The sequence below is a fragment of the Chinchilla lanigera genome, unplaced genomic scaffold, assembly GCF_000276665.1.
Source record: "Chinchilla lanigera isolate Chin_1 unplaced genomic scaffold, ChiLan1.0 scaffold00002, whole genome shotgun sequence".
Lineage (NCBI taxonomy): Eukaryota > Metazoa > Chordata > Mammalia > Rodentia > Chinchillidae > Chinchilla > Chinchilla lanigera.
This window is the reverse complement of record NW_004955403.1, coordinates 28263771-28275151: the sequence shown is the minus strand read 5'-3', so window position 1 is coordinate 28275151 and position 11381 is coordinate 28263771.

Here is an 11381-nt window from a genome sequence, read left to right as displayed (position 1 = left end):
AGCTAAATCCCCAGCCCTAATGTTTGTTAAATATCCCCAACAATTTATGCCTTTAATTTTGTGTAAATCCAACTAGATTGTTTCTTAGGATCCTGTAGATATATTTTATTCCTTTACATCAAGGTAAATGTGTACTTTCAAGTAGATATCTTTGTATATAATCTTTGTAGCTCAATTTAGGTGTTCATTTATTTATTCATTAAGATTATGAGAATCACTAAGAGATGTTCCATACAATTCTTATGTGAATGTCATTTATATCACTATTTAGCATTTGTGTGGAAGCATATCTAGATTTGCAAAAATATATATCTATTGGTATAGACCAATGTGGAAAGATACATTTATACATCATATTTGTTATCTAACATTATGACATCTAATTGGAAAAGATTAATAGGACACAATTATTTGAAGAATTCCTCAACATCAAAGGAACACATTAAAATACATTATCAGAGATATGTTAAACCATGTTAAACACCAATTGTTGGAAAAGTAAAAAGTTAGCTAGATCTTTGCAGTAACCCAATAATACATTTCTCTGGACTCTGGTAGTCATAATAATCATTCTTAAACTTAGATGCTGAAAACTCTGCTATTCCCAGGCAACTTTTTTTTTTTTTTTTTGATTCTTAATCTCTTTAGCAGAAGAAAAATTAAGAGGACTCATATGATACAAAGACCTTTCATTTTTGTTGTTTGGTGTGTGTGTGTGTGTATGTGTGAATGTGTTGTTTTGTTTAATGAGACATAGTCCCATGCCACTGGAGCTGGCTGTGTACTTGGGATCCTCCTGCCACTGCCTCCCCATTGCTGGGATTATAGCAATAGATAATTACAGTAGATAATTTATGATTTAATTAAATGGTACATTTAAGTCATATAATTTGGGTTTCTAAATTCTTTAGAATGAACAATTTGCTATTTTATTGACTTATTTAATGAAGTAATACTTAAATAATATTCATTCACACTAAAATTTAATAACATATTTAGAGTGGTTTAATGGAATTAAACTGTATTTTTCTAAAACCAATAATTTCTAATAGAACCATAATTCTTCATTATGAAATTACTCTAACCTTTTTGATTGATATATGATCAATATAACATGCTGTATGAAAAAATATCCTGAAATATTTCCATAAGTGTCCCTCTTAGTAATAGCTATCATGCATCGGGGATTATCATCACAATAGTCCAAGAACATTATTACTTTAATTGCCTCTTCTTGAGAAAAAAATAACACAAATAGAGTGAATAATTTAATGGTTCAACAAAAATTCTACAAGCAGTACTTTGTATATCATTTTTACATATGAGCATGCAATCTTGATTAAAACAATCAATAAATTATTGAAATCAGAGTTAATCCCTTTTTTTTTTTGGTACCGGGAATCAAACTCAGGACCTTGTGCTTGCCAGACAGGCACTTATGTCACTGAGCTATATCTCTGGCCTTGTAATCAGAGTAAAAATTTAACTTTATTTAGTTATTGGAAACACTAAAGAATGATAAAGCAATGCATTTGTGCCCAAATCTCAGAATTTTGTCAAATGCTTAGTTTTCTTACCTATATCTGTAAAATAAATGGTATAATTGCTGATGAGTATTTTGGTATTCAACCAATAGAAACACAGATTAAATTACTATAAAATGTTGAGATTCTTTGTTATCTGTATCTCTGAAAATAATGATCCTTGCAGTAACCCAATAATACATTTCTCTGGACCCTGGTAGTCATAATAATCACTCTTAAACTTAAATGCTGAAAACTCTGCTATTCTCATGCAACATTTTTTTTTTTTTTGATTCTTAATCTCTTTAGGAGAAGAAAAATTGAGAGGACTCATATGATACTAAAGACATTTCATTTTTGTTGTTCATTTTTGTTGTTTGGTGTGTGTGTGTGTGTGTATGTGCATGTGTGAATGTGTTGTTTTGTTTAATGAGACATAGTCCCATGCCACTGAAGCTGGCTGTGTACTTGGCATCCTCCTGCCACTGCCTCCCCATTGCTGGGATTACAGGCATGCACCACTGTGCCTGGCCCTTTAGTTTTTCATAGCACAATTTCAAGCTATTGATTAAAAAAAGACTTCCTACTGATGTGTCAAATTATGATTGTGTCTACATTCTATGCTCACAAAATAAGGTCAATAATAAAGCCAACAAAACTAACAAACTATAATGCAAGTGCTTAAAACTTATATGTGGAAACAACTTCCTGTACTCATATCAGTATCCCTTCCAAAATGAAATAAAAAAAGAGAACATACACTAAGAGATTAAATATCCTGAGTATACTTATAATACAATCATTGTCGTGCTATAAATACATTAATAATTATTATACCACACCTATTTATATTACATGATTGCATTCAAATACACTATTTTAACAATTATCTAAGTATGTATTGCCTTAACAAAGATTAAATTTTCTAAGTTTTTATTTCCTTCAGGACCAGATTTATCAAGAGAAATTCTGTTTCTTTCTAGGATGCAATATTGAGGATACTGGGAAAGTCCAGTGTTCACACGCACCATCACAATTCACTGGAGAATGCAAGAAAATTTGACATAGTTACTCAGTGTACCCTTTGCTCAAAATATGAACGTTCTTACATGGAGGAAATTGACATCCATGAATTATGCTGCTTTTGCTGAGTGGTTATCATTTATTATGAGTGATCATGATCTAGCAAACTTTACCCCCTTTTGTAATGCAATAGTCAGTATGCTAGACAACTGGAGAGCAGCTCAAAATCTACTGGTCCTAGCAGTAGTCAATCACATTTTGTCCATCATTTTTTGCAAGGGTTAGGCTTGTTTAAACTGAATGAACTGATAATGTAGTTATGCCAATTGATGGATTTAAATAATTTCAAGTAGCTTATAGAACCAAACCCTCTGTGACAGTTATTCTTTGATGACAATACTGCAAATACTTAATTTTCATTAATTTTTGTCATAAATTTTAACACAGCTCTGATTTTAAGTTTGCTTAAGTCACAAACAACTATTTTGGTCATACATTTTTTGCTGAGTTGTGGAATATTTTGTTGTGCATCTGTGACTTACAGAGGAAAACACATATAATTTAGAATGTATACACTGATTGTTGGTCATAAGCCAAGCTAAGAAAACTGAGGCACAGATAATCCTAGAGTGATTAAAAACATAACTATTAAAAAAATTAAAATGCATTGCTAATTATGGAAACACGACAACCCATACCAGTACAGTTTATTTTATATGATCTATTTTTACTGCTGTGGGAAATATTTTGGAGCAAAACTGATTTGATTCAAATTATCTTAGTCATACATTTATTGTGTTTCCTGGGCAACTATTGATGTTTCATATAAATAGACTAGCATCTCCCAATTGGAGTTCTTTGAAGGCTTGATAAGCAACTCTAGGAAAGAAAGAACTGGTAAAAGTTGTGGGTTGCTCCCTAAAAATCTGTGAGTGGCTACAAGAAAAATAACCTTTCGGTCATATGTCCTCAGTGAACAATATCTTTTATTCCTACATTTAAGATTATCAATAGGCTTGTGACACTACAACTATGTAACTTCTTTTTAACCTGGTGATAGCCAAACCTATTCATTTTGGTAATTCTATTCAAATGAACACATATTAACTTCTGTAAAATATATTTTGAGAAAGACTATAAACTTGCAAAACTAAATCAAATCAGTGCAGAATATCAATCAATTTTCTGTTCTTCAAGAGGTTAATTTCATAATTTAAATTTATCTTTATGTTGAGACATTAATTTAGTGCCTTTGCTATACCTTTAGACAGAGTGAATAATGCTTGATTTATGACTGTCACCGATATCTACACAGCAGAATGTGATTTCTGCAACATAGCCTAGACCTCACTTTCAAATATCATTTAAATCCTTTGTTGGCTGACACTTTAAACACTCACTCATTTTTAAGACTTTCTTTTTGCTTGGTGTCACTTATTGACTAGCCACTATATGCCCATATTGCAATTTTTTCTGCCAACCTGCATATAAATCTTGTAAGGCAAGGTATTATTTTACTTCTGCCAAGGACAAGAAAACCTACTGAAAATGACTAAATTTGCCCAGTCTCACTGAAAGGCAGATTCAGGAATGAACTAGAGCATGTTTTTCAGACCACATGAAACACTGGACATAGGTCTTACTCCTATTGCAGAACTGACTCAGGAGAATTCTGAAACTCCTGTTCTCAGTGGGAGCATCAGCAATCAACTTCTCAAAGGCAGGGATGCTATTCACTGGGACGGGGCCGCTGTCTGTAATGGTAAATTGCATCCCTTAAAAGATGTTTGATAAATGTTGAATTAAGTTGCCTACTTTGATTCTTATGTATGTAGCAGAAAATAACTGCATTGTTTTCATGGAACGATGGACTCAGTCAACACATCTAACTTACAAATATATGTAGGCTAGAAATTAACTCATCTATATCACACCAATTTATTTTCTTACACTTGACTGTCATTTACAGAAATTGATATTTGACATTGTGAATAAGCCTGTCACAGGCTAAAGTGGTAGACAGATGAATGTGGAAACATCTCAAAACAGAGATCTATGTAGAGGCCTCTTATTTGCAAACTACATTTTGTTTTTGAACAGTTAGAACTTCACAACTGAAAAAAATTCGACCTTATATCAGAGATAAGCTACAAACTTTCATGGTGTCTGACTACATGCATCTAAAGGATTCAAGATACATGGATAGCAGTTCTTGTCTGGGGAGATTCACCTAATAGGGTTAAGTGTCTCTTTGTATAGTGTGCCTGATGAGGTTATTAAATAATCCAAAAGGATTATGTTATCAGTGAGAAATTAACATTCTCATAGAGATGGAATGGAATCTACACAATTGTTAGCTCACAACACAGTAATATTTAATCATTCTTTTCTTCACCCGGAGGACTTAAAAATAAGAAGATTATTTAAATTTGTGAATTGGCTTATTGAAAAGGTAATTCTATGGGGAAAGAGTGAACAGTAAAGCAGCTGCCCTTATTTGTAAGTTAGAATGTGCGTCATGGCGAGCAACTTGTGTTCCTAAAATCCAGGCTTGGTGAATTGTTACCAGTATTTTTAAGTCTGTGAAATCATTTTTTCTTTTTTTTTTTTTTAAATTATATCTCTTCTTCCATTTCTATTTCTTAAACCCTGTTCTTCTATTACATTCTTTTTTATTAGGACATATTTACAGCACATAATGATTTTGCCTCTCGTGGGGAGGTGATACCTGTGTGTAATACATCTTATTTCTTTTTTCTTCCCCTTTTCCTCCTCTCCCTTCTCACCTCCATGTCTTGGTCCCCTTCCCTTTTGCAAAAGATCTATCAGCTATTTCCCATTATCTATCTTTTATTTTTCTCTTTATGTGTTGATTTTCTCATAGAAACCATGTGATGTTTAAGCTCTTGCATCTGATTTCTTTTACTTATGACATTCTTATTCTTGTGCATCCCCTTGGCCTGTTTGCCCCCTCTACTTTTCTTTTTCAGAAATGAAATAAATGCTTTACTCTATATAGTTTATGATGTGAAGAGTTGTGCTTCATATTATTTCTGACATCTATTTTACTAAACGTTAGCCAAGATGTAAATCTTATGCCTCTTTTATTCCACAATCATTTAAAGAAAAATCTTAAAGTCAGGCAGAAGGGACTGAACTCTAAGAGAGCATCTGGCATAGGCGATGCTATGGGATGTGACAGGAAAAGAGCTTTGTAGAAGCTCGGAAATCACAAGAGATGCCTCTGGGGTCAGCTTGTTCTCTGTTCCTCTGGATCCAGTGCGCAGGGTTTGCTTCTCTCTGCCTCCTCTTTCTTTCTACTTCTGCTGTTTGAACAGTCCTGAGTCAAAGAGCTGCACTTGAAGATCCTGTACCTACCATTGATCTCCATCTCTTGCTGTCTCTCTCTCTCTGTCTCAGAAAACAAAAATGAGGTGTTAAGAGCCAACCAAGTGACCAATTAATTACCTGCAAAATATCTCTTTGTCAAGAACCTTTGTGGGCAGAGTAGGCCAGGAAGGCGGGGCAGAGTTTGTGTGTGGAGGCCATGTCAGGTGTATTAAATCAGGCTGCATCAGAGGGCACATCTCAAATAGTGAAATGACAATTTAATATCTTCACATTTTCACTTGCTTAAAGAAATATGAGTTAGCTACCCTCTATCAACTGCATCCTACATCACATTAAGTACTACATGGTTCCTCCGTCGTATGCATTGCTCCTATTAATTTCCTTGCATGCCAAAGCACCAACTGTATTAAATTGACCAGGCTGTATGTTATTCTATTTTCTTTTGTCATTTTGAGATAGGATCTCACTATACAGTTTAGGCTGGCCTTCAACTCACTTTGTAGCCCAGGTTGGCCTCACACTCACAACGATCCTCCTGCCTCAGCCTCCCGAGTGCTGGGATTACAAGCCTGTGCCACCGTGCCCGGCCTTGTATCTTATTTTAATAATAGGTGATACTGATGTTTAGAGACGAAGACCCTATATTATTTTGCAACTTTTTAAAGCTGTTTTACTTCCTCTGTCTTGTTAGATCCAATGGTCCATAGCACTGTTCCCACAATAAAGTAATTATGTTATGCTAATTATGTCAGGATTTGCAAGGGGCACCAAAAAATGCAATGATATATGTGTCACTTCACCTTCCTGAAAATTACTTGTTATCTTAAAATAGGATAGCGAAGTAAGTCCAAATGCTACAATGAAAGAGAGGATACCATGGGAAACCTGAAATCGAGTTTCTGATTGACTTACTTAAATTCTCTAGGTAACAGGAAATAGGAAGATAACTCTTGCAAATGGAAAGGAGAGCAAGAAAGGGAGGGTGGAAGGGGATAAAAAGTGCAATAAGATGTGTTCTGTACATGTAACAAGTTCCCAGCATGAATGTAATTATTATGTGTTGCGAATACATACTAATGTAAAAGTGACTGGAGCCCAGCACATTAGATCTGCCCTTTCCTACTGCAAAAGCTGACTTTGAAAATAAAACTGATCCCGCCTTCTGTGTGTTCCAAGATTGTCTGATCCATTCTCATATTTTATGACACAGGTGCTTTTGATTAAATAGCTTCTTTACATTGTGTTTTACCTGTGAGCTTCCAATGGAATGCTCCCTCATCCTCTGGTTGTCTGTTCAGGAAATTTCTGATATAGAATTGTATTTTCAGCAGATCTTCATGGTTCCCAAAACAAAAGATAGTACTCTCGTATTTATCACATTGTGCTTCAATTGTATTCGTTACTGATGGTGATTTCAGAAATGCAGTATTTCTAGTTTCACCAAAAATTAATCCCCTCAACCGTAGCTCTTACACAGACAGTATTTATATTGTAATTGGCCCTTAAAGTATGTGTTCAGAGCAATACCATCTGTTGTGACATACAGGAGTGCATCTACCACTACTCCTTTGGTTCACATCTTTGATATGTCACTTTTGGCTTTTTTGCCTCTGCCTACAAAATATACTAAAGTATCTCTTGACATTAAGGGAAAACCATCAAACATTTTCCTTGAATTCTTTTGCTTTCATCAAGACATCTCTATTTTTTACTGCCCAATTCTCACACTGCACTTACTATAGCTACTTCCTTAGATTTACTTATGTCTTACTTCTTGAAATTTCTAACATTTCCCTTTTTTCCTTTCTTATTCTTCCTGATATTCAAGTAGGTTGCCACTCACTTCCCACTGCTTCTCAGAGCTGTCTCGTGTCTGACCTGGGGTGGGGGCAGTGGAAGAGTCGGATGGACCTGAGTTCACATTTCAGCGTGAGCACTTCCGGACTCTGGTGCACTGTGTGTCAGACTATAAAATTAGGATGACAATGCTCACCTCTCAGAATGCGTCTGAGAATGAGGTGGAAAATTAGCTGTGAATATCTTTTTCAAGCATTGCATTAAAATAATCTGAATTCCTTTTCATTGTTTTCTTTTTCAAATCATGTAACCTGTCTAGCATCAACTAAGAGCTCATGCAAGGTGTGGGAGTACATCAGGCCTATGAAGGAAACTGGCAGATTGCAAGAGGTTATCTTTTGACAAAGAGTTGTATTTCTGAAGGGAAAATAGAAATATTTTGGTTCAAAAAGAAATATTTTCATTTAATTCACTGTTCATATGAATATATTTACACCAGGGAATAATTCTTTTTGCTTATATAAACTTTAAAGGTAAATTGATATTTATGGGTTACTGAGACCATGCTTTGAGAAACATGGTTGACCTCTCAGCACTAACACTTTCTTCCCTGTTTTTAGTTCATAATGTACTCGTCCTCGAACTACACCCCCCCATCTTTTCTCATCATTTCTCTCATCACCATCCTATTTTCCAAGCATAGCTGTTTTCCAAGATGTGCTTCTGTACCATTCCACTCAGAAATAAAATCCCTTTAATTGGTGTCCTCATATCATTTGCTTCATATTTCTGTTAAGATGTTGCTTTTGTTATAGATGTTGTTTGTAGCTTTGCCTTATTCTCTGGATTTAGCTTATTCATGGAATCCTGTCTTAGGATTTGAAAGACCTCTTGAATTGTGGCCAACCAAAGAGGAGCTCAGAATCCATCTCAGAGGCTCATTTACTGTACAGCCTTGGGTAGTTATAAAACTTTCCTACTTATTAGATTCTGCAACTATGAAATAGGATTAAGGCCAACTGGAAGAATTGTAAAGATGAAAGATAATACCTGTAAAGTATCTAACAGAATGCTTGCTGTATAATGGGCCATCATTATCTATTTCCTATAAGATTCTTGATTGTAGGCAGAGTACTCAACAGCTTAGTTCTGTGAGTTCTGGGGAAGGGAGTGCTCTGTATTTAATAGGTCATTGAAGAGAGGAAGAGTTACAAAGATGACTCAAGACCTCGCAGTATAAAAATCACATGCAAAGAGTTAATAAAAATGAAATATAATGCCTAAAATTTTATTGGACTATTGCTTAAAATCTGCAACCCTCTTGTGGTAGCTGGACAGTAATTATATCTGACAACGTTTTCCCATTATAATCAAGATAGGAAATTTTTTTGGTCAGGAGTGAGTTTAGTCACAAGTTTGAAAGACAAAAATACTAATTACATAGTAACATATGCTAATTAATATACACATTTCAGTTGCTATCTGTATGAAAGGACCACAGATCCTACTTTGTTCTTTAAAGTCATAATGATACCATAGGTAATAAATTACCTAATTCAGGCAAAACTAAAAATGGAATTTTATGCATACAAAAGAATGATCTATTAATCAAAACTGCAATAGTATTTTTCTTGGAGGGAAGAATTTTTAGTTCATAGAAATCCACAGCAAATGGTATTTGCTATAATAGGGTCTGAAAATATGCTTCAAAGATGTTCTGGTGCAGACATGGGGAAGACATGGCAGAAACTGCTCGTGAAACCATGTCAAGTCTTTTTAATCATGTTAACATTTTATGTTACAATAAGTTAAATAGCCATGCATACGAAATTGGAGAGTCTGAAAAAGAAAACGTCTAAAATTATCAGTTCTCTCTTTTTAAGATGAGTATGTGTCATCCCTGTGAGGACAAGATCAGAGAATTTGCAGGAGTCTGTATAATAGAAAATTCTAATAGAGATGACTACATTAAAATATCCATTGTATTTCTAATTAGTAACGGTTATCGATGCAGAAGACAATACATTATTAGTGATAGAAAAAGACATCATTGATCATACCAAATTATAAATTGGTGGGAATGCTTCTCATTGGAGGGGCATATCAAACCGTACATCTCTACAAATATAGTTTATGTAGTTTGGTATGTTTTCATTTCTTTATTTCTGCAGTGTGAATGAAAGGTTGTAAAACTCGTATAAAGTGTTTGGAGAAAAGATGCTGTTTTTTGTTTTTGTTTTTTTTTTTTGCACTGAAATGCTAGCAAAATGGTGGGAATATTGAGATAGAAAAAAAATTGCCTGTGCCTGTTAAGAAAAGCATTAAAATTTTAAAAAGCTAGAGCACACACTCAGAGGTTGTGCCACAGATACTTCTAAATATGAGAATTCTGTTCTTGCTTTTAGTGTGCTATGTGCAAAGAGGACTATACAAATATACTGCTGATATTAGTGAAATGAAATTACATCATACTATATCTGCCCAGATATATATGGATATACCAGTTTAGGTATCTATATCTATACCTATCTATGTCCCTGTATATTTATAGAGAGAGAGGGATCATTTGTTTGGAAATATAGATGGAAAATAGTGAAGCAGCAGCCGGTGATTATGGCCACTCACCACAAGGGCAGAATGCCACACTGACTGGAATGTTAACTTCAGACACAGAGGTTCTTGACTTGCAAATACTATTGTTTCCCAAGCAAAGGGAGCTGTGTTAGTATTTCCCCTCAGCTCATGATAGCTTTGTATGGTATGTTAATCTGTAATCTTCATTTCATGAAATCATTTTGCAGCATTAGGCATTATGCCAATGCCATTGTAATGATTTAGGTCTGTACCCCAATTTATAAGCAAAATGATTCTCATCACATCCTCCTGGGCATGGAGAAAAGGCAGAACATCTCAGAGGATTTTCTCCTTCATACCCCCTCAGATATCTCCCTAGTCCTCCCACACACTATCTCCTTCCTTCCCATAATATCCCCCCCAGGAAGGCCTAGAAGGCTTTTGGGTTCTGTTGATGATTACAGGAATAATTTCTTTTCAAATGGATGTTAATCTGATAGAAGTAGTCAAATTTTCCCTGAGCTCAGGCAGAAACAAACTTCTTCATGGCAAGTGTACTGATTCCATCCACTATTATTGTGATGGGGAAGACAAATTATCCAATTACTAAACATACTGCTTTAGGCAATACAAAATAACATCCTGATTAATCTAACTACATAGAGAGATACTTCTGTTTAGAACAAGTCCCCTAAAACAAACAGTATTTGATTATGGATAAGGATGAGTCACATTTGTTTGGTAATACTTAGGGGTGCTTCAATCCTGAATAAAAAGCCTACTTAAGGTAATAAATATTTATACAAATGGCCTTCACTTATTATGTTGTTAAAATCATATCCAAGAAAAGTACAAGTACATTCGTACGATAAGTCATGAGATAAAATACTGAAGATTTTACTGTAGTTAGTTCATACTAATTAGAAACAAATTTTACCTTGTCCTCTTGGAACATTAAAGTTACTTATAGATGCTGATTTTTATAAGTAGTCACTATAGACAAGTATCCTATGATTTGTCATTAAAGTCAAATGATTCATACATTTTTCCACAAGGAAAGCAAAAGGCAATAAAAATTTTGGCAGGATGCTAAACAGTTAAATGGCAACAGTT